This window comes from Bos grunniens, chromosome 19, assembly GCF_055505025.1.
Source record: "Bos grunniens cultivar Pamir isolate PY7600 chromosome 19, Bosgru_T2T1.0, whole genome shotgun sequence".
Classification (NCBI taxonomy): Eukaryota; Metazoa; Chordata; class Mammalia; order Artiodactyla; family Bovidae; genus Bos; species Bos grunniens.
Window position 1 is genome coordinate 47506041 of NC_141183.1, and position 9219 is coordinate 47515259.

General features: G+C 48.3%; 1 non-coding gene across 1 annotated transcript; it reads left to right on the plus strand.

Moving 5' to 3' along the window:
* Window positions 1-1628: 1628 nt before the first annotated feature.
* On the plus strand, window positions 1629-1735 carry LOC147352540 (U6 spliceosomal RNA). The gene has a single exon (XR_015148532.1). It is a non-coding gene; the product is annotated as a U6 spliceosomal RNA (small nuclear RNA).
* Window positions 1736-9219: the final 7484 nt, after the last annotated feature.

Below are 9219 nucleotides of genomic sequence, written 5' to 3' on the forward strand. Positions count from 1 at the left end.
GAAACCATTTTCTCTCTCTAAGTCTAACTCTTTAACACTTTCAACACTTCCCACTCCTCTCGCCCTGTCTATCCTACAGGGGGGTCCGCGGCACCCTGAGTGGGGTCCTAGCCGTCCCGAACCCTGGAAGAACAATAGGGCTGGTGACCCAGATTGTTCCGAGGGAGGAGCAGTAGGCTGATGACCCAAACTGTTCCGAGGGAGGAGCAGTAGGGCTGATGACCCAAACTGTTCTGAGGGGGAACAAGAGGGCTGATGACCCAGATTGTTCCGAGAAGGGGGGCAATAGGGCTGATGACCCTAATTGCTGGGAGTTTACCTTCGAATAGCCTGTCTTGGGCACCACCTGCTGGGGACCAGCCCCGGCCCATCCAGGGTATTCGAAGGAGAGACGGCATAAGCGACCTATTTATTTAAATATTTATCAAAGATATAAAGAGTAATAGAATGAGGATAGCTCAGTGAGGAAATTCAGTGGAGAAAAGAGACTGAACAATTCAGCCAGAAGGTAAGAGAAAGAACGACATGGGGAGACAAGTTTTGGTGAACAAGGCCCGCACTTTATTTTCCAAAGTAGTTTTTATACCTTAAGTTGTGCATAGAGGATAATGGGGGAAGGGGTGGAGTCATGCAAGGACAGCAGTTCCTGGTCCTAATCGAAGCCAGGCTTTCAAACTTATCATATGCAAAAGTTCACGTGATTTACATCATCTTCTGGCCAGGAGGCCTGTTAACATTTTAAGGAACTTATCTATCTCTAAAGGTGATTATTCCAAAGTCAGGCACCAGCCTCCAAAAAAGCATTGGACAAAGCTACATTCCTATAGGGCAAAGGTGAGGTGGGCTCAATCAAGAAAAGAATTAACTCAAGGGTCCAAGGTTACAAACATTGAGGCTACTACTTACATTTCTACACACCCATTATATCAATCAATACACTGCCAAGGACACAGTAGGTAAGGGGTATGGAGACTTAGCAGCAAACATTGGCCCAATAAGTGAAAAACCCTTCACCAATACAATTTCTAATCAATCTTTTAACTACTCAAAAGAATCTGTGTTTAGACAGTTTAGAACATCTCCTGCTTCTCACAGTTGGGAGGCTCTGAACAATCAATCAATCACATGTGGCCGGAAAAACCTATTCAGGCAGGCTAGAGGACTTCCAAAGGTTGAAAGACTGTCACATCCAGGCATTGTTAACTGGAGCTGTAAGCTAACTCTTTTTTCAGAGAGAGGTAGTGGGGGACAGCCCCCTGTAAAGTCAGAGGTGTAGGTGAGAGCACAAAGCAGAAAGTAGGCAGACTCTGGTTTTGGGGGTAGATGCTCGAGAATTTCCAAGGGGACTCCTGAGGCTCCATCCCGCCTTTGCATATGCCAAGCCTCCTTCCTCATGACCTTTGCCACGGGCGGAGCTCGCTCCCCACAGAAGGGCCTACTGGGGCACGCGGAGGAAACTCTGAGCATTTCCTCTGTGGCAGGCTTTGAGCACTTAGCATATATTATGCCGTGTAATCCTCCCAAAAGCCCTGGGAGATTTGCGTCATTAGCCTCCCCGTTTCACAGATGACTAAAGTGAGGTTAAGGAGTCTCCCCAAGGTTACCTGGCTTAAAACCAGCAGAGCTCGGTCCTCGCCTCAGCAACACATGTACTCAAATTGGAACAATACATAGAAGATGAGCGTGGCCCCTGCACAAGGACGGCATGCAAACTGGAGAAGTGCTCCACAGTTTAAACAAACGAGCAAAAAATAAAAGCAGCAGCAAAGAACAAAAACAGACAAACAAAAATGAACAGAGCTCAGATTTGGAACCCGCAGAGCCCACCCCCCGAGCTCACTCTCTAACCCCTATGCTATATCACCGTTGTACCGATGACCTAGAAAACTCCAGACTGACTAAGTCTGAGACAATCACCTCATCTGGCATATCCAGCAAGGCGGAGCGTGGAGAAAAGTATGTAGGACTGTGCCCAGGAAGATGCCTGAGTATTCAGGACATCCGATGCCTCTAAACAAAGAGTTGGGAATTGTTGTGTAAGTTAGCTTATGATTGCTTTTGATTGCTTGTTTCGCCATGCCACTTGGCTTGTGGGATCTTGGTTCCCCAACCAGAGACTGAACCCAAGCCACAACGGTGAAGGCATCAGGAGCATTGAGTCCCAACCACGGAACCACGAGGGAATTTCCAGCTTTTGGTTGTAATGGGAGGGGCCGACATCAAACTTTTGATTGCTGAGGCATCCACTTCAAAGACATCCATCTCTAACAAGCACATTGTGGGCTACAAAATCAGATAAAGGGTCAGGCCACTCCACCCGTGGAGTTCCCCTTTCAGAACGCTCTGGGTAACCTAGCCAACTGACCACTTGAGTGACCCCAATTTTCCCTTCCCTGCTTTATTTCTTTTGTGTTTTAAGTTCACCCAAACCCATGGAATCCCAGGTAACCTCACCCTCACCCCAGTAAAGGCAGAGCCCCAGGTCTGAGTTCGCTGTCTGAGGCCTCAGTGTGTGGCCACTGCAGTGTCATGGACCCTCCAGGACCGTGAGTAGCAAACTTGTCTTTTCAAAGTTCCCTGATGGTTGCTGCCGAGGTGCATAGGAAGAGTCACAATAGCTGGTCCAGCCTCCACACTGGCTTCAACTGGGGAAGACTCAGTGGTGCTCCCAGGAGGAGTGCAACCCAGGGGAGTGCCTGCAGGCGTTCCTAGCTCAGAGCATCAACAGACTGAGACTCACACGAAACAGAGATACAGACCCAGAACTGGAGAAGTATGGAGAGTCTCATGCCTGGATTGTGGAGAGAGCCTTTAGAAATGGGTACATGGTGGAGACTATTTTTCAAGTCCCATGGAAGCCAGGGAGACAGGCTCCACAGAGAAATAACACCAGCATTACCAAGACTAAGCAAGTCCATCGCATGCCGCCTGCAAGTGTGGGTTTCCCAGGTGGCTCAGAGGTAGAGAACCTGCCTGCCAATGCAGGAGCCACAGGAGATCCAGGTTCAATTCCAGAGCAGGGAAGATCCTCTGGAGGAGGAAATGGCCACCCACTCCACTCTTCTGTCCGGGATGCTCCCATGGACAGAGGAGCCCAGCAAGCTGCAGTCTATGGGGTCCCAGAGAGTCAGACACAACGGAAGCAACTGAGCATTTTCCTTGCAAGGGAGGAGATGGACCCTTTCCTGCCACACCTGAAGTCCAGGTACACCTGAAGGCTTAGGGGTAGGGTGGGGAGGAAGTACTTCTAAAAGGACATGGAAACTTCCCTCCAGCCTTTGGGTGTGCCTGCAGGTGCAAACTACAGATTTAGTTTGTGAATCTGGTTGGGCCAAGCCCTAACGGGATTTCATCAGAAGCAGGCAGAATCCTGTCTGAAGGAGCAACAACAGCCTGTGGTATAAGAGCTGGCAGGCAGCAAGCATCCTGTGAGGCTGGCCAAACGCTGCAATGTGCGTGGAACCGCTGCAGGAAGAGATGGGAGTGTATATGCGGGAGAGAAATAGCAGGGGTCAGGCCATCATGAGAGGAGACTGGAAATGAGGTCAATGACAAAGCAACATTTGTACCTCGTGAGAATGTAGGGAAACCTGCCGAATACACAGATCTATGCTGTTTAGTGTTCAGAGTCTGGAAGGTTGGAATCCAGGGTGGAATCAGTTATTGAGAGAAGAGACCTTTGCAACAGGGACACCAGTGAGGGGCGCTGGTGACGTGGTGATGGTGACGGTGGGTCCAAGTGAGGCTCTGCCAAGTGAGAGCACCTGTCATGAATTCACAGAGAATCCTTACAAGGAGCCTTCTGGCTGTGGAACTGAGCCATCTCTTGAAGAAATCACAGGTTAAGGGAAGAAGAAACCTGGCCTGTTGAGCTGGATCAGGTAAGGACATCTTGGTTAGGAGAGGCAAAGTTTATTTTGGTGCATTAGTCAGCAGAAGCTAGGTTGTGCTGTGTAACAAGCAAGCCCAAAATCTCAGTGACTTTACACCTGAAAGTTTACTTCTTACTCATGCAAAGTCTAACCCTGGGGGAGGACTCTGTCCCATTCACTTATGGACCTGGCATCTGGGATGTCACCAGTTCCTAAATAAGGGCAAGAAAGTGTAAGTCTCTTGAGCTTCCAGTGGGAAGTGACATCACATTGACTGGTCAGAACTAGTCACATGGCCTCACCAAATGCAAGAGGAGCTAGGAGATGCTGAGGAGCAGACGGAAGGTCTGGTGAGTATCCCTGTCCCTGCTGCACTTAGCAGAGCTGGCATTTGTCATTCAGTGAAATCTCTTGACCCTTGGAGAGCAGTAACTGAAAGCTAAAGGAGTTATTTTCCTGAAAATTTTGCAAGGCATGGAGGGTTAACCTTGTTGCTTGGACACCCCTCTACACAAGATTCACACCTGTGGTGGGGGGTGCGGGTGGGGATGAACACTCTCCCCCAGAGACAAGTGCATATGATGGAATGCAGGGTGCCAGGAGCACAGGCACCATGGTCCCCAGAAGAATGCTGCCAGGCTTCTCAGGGCAGAGGCATAGCATGGCACCAGCAGAAGGTGTACACGTGGGTAACACCTCGTTAGAGTCCCCACTTGGCTGCATTGTGACTGGGGGACTGTTTCAGGAGACTCAGATCCTTCATAAAGCGTGTGCAGGATAAGAGCTGGAGAAAGTGACCTCCTGTTGAGTCGATAAGGCTGGTGACACTCCAATCACCTTGTGCCCGTATGGCACACAGGGAAACAGATTTGAGGAAGTTCACTGACTTTTCAAGGTCACCTGGTTAATGAATGGCAGAGCCTGTTGATCTCCTGGCAGGATTTGAAAGCATGAGATGCACTGCTTGGAAGGCATGAGATGCGTGGGAAAGATGGTGAGCTGGAACCAGGATCCTGGGTCCTGGTTACAGGCCTTGCCATGGCCCTGCTAAGTGGCTCTGGGCACATTTCCTATCTCAGGGCCTTGGAAACCTGGCATTAGAACATGGCCTGCTTCCTCCTCTTCTAGGCCTTCTTGACAAGCTCCTTCACAGGTTGGGGTGTCACTGGACCACTGGGAATGGAAGGATGCTACTGCGTTAGAGCCTGGTGGGGCCCGTCCGCTGTTCCAGCCTGGCCAGCCCCCAGAAGCCACCAGCCTCGGCCCTGGTGTGGGACAGTAGAGGTCAGGGGTCAGAGGCAGCCCGGGCTGCCCCTTCCCTGGGGCCTTGTGTCCACGCCGGTATATCTCTGCCCTGCCGTAGGCCAGACCCCCATCCTGAGTCCTGACAAACAGCCTGATGAGTGAGGGTAGGGAGGCAGCTAGTGGGGGAGAGAGAGTGGAGCCAGGGGGAGGCAGAGGAGAGTCAGGAGGGAGTTTGTGGCCGGATCTCAAGAGTTCTGAGTCCTCTACAGAGGGTCAGTCTAGCTGACCTCTGTCCTTGTCACTGAGCTCCCCCAGAAACTGGACCTCCAACCTTCATGCTGGGATGCAGCTCCCCTCTCCAGCACCCAATTGGCTCAGCAGTAAAGAATCCACCTGCAATACAAGAGACACAACAGATTCAGGTTCGATCCCTGGGTCCGGAAGATCCCTTGGAAAAGGAAATGGCAATCCATTCCAGTATTCTTGCCTGGGAAATTCCATGGACAGAGGAGCCTGGTGGGTTACAGTCCGTGGGATCACAAAGGGTCAGACAAAACCGAGCTACTCAACACACACACACACACACTCCAGCACCCACGCCTCCCCTCCGTTCCTTCCCATCCCTGGCCTGGGACTTCCCTGGTGGTCCAGCGGTTTAGACTGCACTTCCAATGCAAGGGGCATGGGCTCAGTCCTGCTTGGGCAAGATCCCACATGTTGCGTGGCATGGCCGTCCCCAAAAAGAAATCCACCGCCCATCACTGACCTGCATCTTCCCAGTCCTGAGCACAAGTGCATCCTTGGCAGTAAGCCTCCCTCATGCCTGGAACCGGGCACTGCCAGCTTCGTGCTGGCCCCTGACACTGAGCCGCCTCCGTCACCCCTGACACTCAGCACCTCCCACGTCCAACAGTGAGCGTCTCCCTGTCCCCCATCCTTACTCTATCTCCCACACATTGCCTTGCCTTGACTCTGGGCCCTCCCTGTCCTACCCTCTTACCGCTCTGTAGTCTTGGCTCCTCTGGTCAGGTTCATCCAGAAGTTCCTGGATGAACTGACATTCCAGAATGAGCTCATTCAACCACACGTCCCAGACTCCTGAGTCCCTGCATGTATACCCTTTCCCTTCCACCCCACATTCCTCCTTCTCCTGTGTCCCTCACCTTGACTCAGCCCATGGAGCCGCCAAAATTTCAGAAGATTCCAGCACCCAGTAGGGCTATGTTCACCGGGCTGCCGGGGTTACCTTCCCTGGACAATGTGCTGTAACTCCCATCCCCCACAGAGATAGAAGGGTAACTGCCTCCAAGGATTACGATGCCCAAGGTGTAACATTCTCCTTGTGGATTTTTTTTCACTTCTCAGTCTGAAATCCCACCCTGGACAGCAAACAATTGAGCATCCAATCTCAGGCTCCTTTCTCTATGTCTGGGCACAGAGAGGGAAGAAGACGGACGGACAAATTGAGAGAGTAGCGTTGACCCACATACGCTACCGTGTGATAGCTGGTGGGAAGCTGCTGTTTAACAGGGAGCTCAGCTTGGTGCTCTGTGATATCAGACCTTGAGGGGTGGGATACGGTGGGGGTGGGAGGGAAGCTCAAGAAAGAGGGGATATATGTATACATATAGCTTATTCACTGCATTGTACAGCATAAATGGACACAACATTGTAAAGCAATTGCATTCCAATTAAAAAAAAATGTTGGGTCAAAGTAGATTAAAAAAAAAATTAAGGAACACTTTGGGATGACTGAAAAAAATCTCGGGCTCCATTCTTGGGTCAGTTTTCATCTTAGACTCCACCCGCCCCCACGTCTCAGGGTTCCTCCTCTGAACTGATTCCCTGCCTCCATCTCCGCCTTCGGTTGGGTGTGCCCTACCCCATTCTCACACACACTAATGGAGAAGGAAATGCTTCTCTAGTAAAGAAAAGTCAGCACGGCTGACCAAAGAAGTTCCCTTTCCGCTTTCTAACATCAAACACTGAGATCTTTATTTCAACCCTTCCCTTACTGTGGAGGCCTGGAGATCCGAGACCGCTAACGGCACTGCTAACAGCATATTAAAAAGCAAAGACATCACTTTGCTGACAAAGGTCTGTATAGTCAAAGCTATGGTTTTTCCGATAGTCATATTTATGTGAGAGTTGGACCATAAAGAAGCCTGAGCACCGAAGAATTGATGCTTTCTAACTGTGCTGCTGGAGAAGACCCTTGAGAGTCCCTTGGACTGCAAGGAGATCCAACCAGTCTATCCTAAAGGAAATAAACCCTGAATATTCATTGAAAGGACTGATGCTGAAGCTGAAGCTCCAATACTTTCACCACCTGATGTGAAGAGCAGACTCATTAGAAAAGACCCTGATGCTGGGAAAGATTGAAGGCAGGAGGAGAAGGGGAGGACAGAGGATGAGATGGTTGGATGTCATCACTGACTCAGTGACACGAGTTTGAGCAAACTCTGGGAGATGGTGAAGGACAGGGAAGCCTGGTGTGCTATAGTCTATGGGGTCGAAAAACAGTCAGACATGACTGAGCCACTGAACAACAGCTGGGCCCTGAAAATACTTTGCCACATGGCATCACAGGCTTCCTCTGTCACCTGATAAACTGGAGAATGGTTTCTCTTTGTTTTCAGTACCTTTTTTTTTTTTCCTGTGGGACCAACATTGACTTTCTCTGGATGCCATAAGCCTCATATTTGCTAATTGAAGGGTGGAGAATGTTTGCAGAATTTTTGAGTGATTTCCAGCTCTGATGATCTGAGATTTGCCTGTAAATCATGAAAGTGAGCCTGAGGCCCAGGAGACATCAGGCTTTCAGGAAATCGAGACTATAAACTTGACTTTCAGTCCAATAAGCTGACGCCACCAGGCAGAGGTTCTTAGCGGTGAGCAGACCAGGCTGACTTCTTTAAAAAACCACACTGGGAGAAGAACAGGAAGAAGAAAAGAAAATAAACATTCACTGAATACCACTTCTATGCCAAAGGATATTCAGGGGTGTATATGTATTATCCCATAGCTTTTTTTAAACACTGAGATTTTATTCACACATTAGTAGTATTCAACTCTTTAAACTGTAGAGTTCAGTGGTTTTAGTATAAAGTTGCTCAACAATTACCATTATTTAATTCCGGAATGTTTTTGTCCCTCCAAAAAAATCACTCCACATTCAATAATACATACACTCTCTGTTCCCAGCTCTTGGCAACCACTAATCTATTTTCTGTCTCTATTGATTTTTCCCTGCTGGACATTTCACATGCAATGTGGAGCATTTTTTAATGGGCTTCTTTCACTCAGCATAATATTTTCCAGATTTATCTATGCTGTAACAGCTATCAGTACTTTATTCCTTTTTATGGCTAAATACTAACTATTGAATGGATAGACTACATTTTGTTTCCTCACCTGGTGGACATTTGGTTTGTCTCTACTTTCTGGCTAATGTGAATGATGAGTCTATCAATACTTGTGTACAAGTTTCTGTTTTGAAGCATATGTTTTCAATTCTCTTGGTTAGTTTCCCTGAGTAGAAAACTGCAGGGTAATATGTTAACTCTATGTCTGATTTTTGAGAAAGTGCCAAACTGTTTTCGAAAGTAGCCGCGCCATTTTACCGGCAATATACGAGGGTTCCGGTTTCTCCATATTCTCACCAACACTGGCAGTCATCTGCTTTTTTGATTGTGGCCATCCTTGTGTGTCCAAAGTGATACATCATTTTGGTTTTGATTTGCATTTCTCTAATGACTAATGGTGTTGAGCATGTTTTAATGAGCTCGTTGAATTGTTATATGTTTCTTTTTACCTCTTTGAAAGTCATGCTCTTCTAATCCATCCTGCCAAACTCAGCCTTTTACAGGGTTCAATCATCTGCATTTAATGTAATTACTGATGAGACACGATTTAAATATGCCGTGTAGTTATTTGTTTTATATATGTTTTACATCTTTTTTATTCTATTCCTCCATACTTTCTTTTAAGTGGATTTTTTCTAGTGCACCTTTCTTGTCTTTTTTTTTTTTTTTCTTTTCACTATTCTTTTAAACATTTATTTTCTGCCAGGCTCTTCTGTTCATGCGATTCTCCAGGCAAG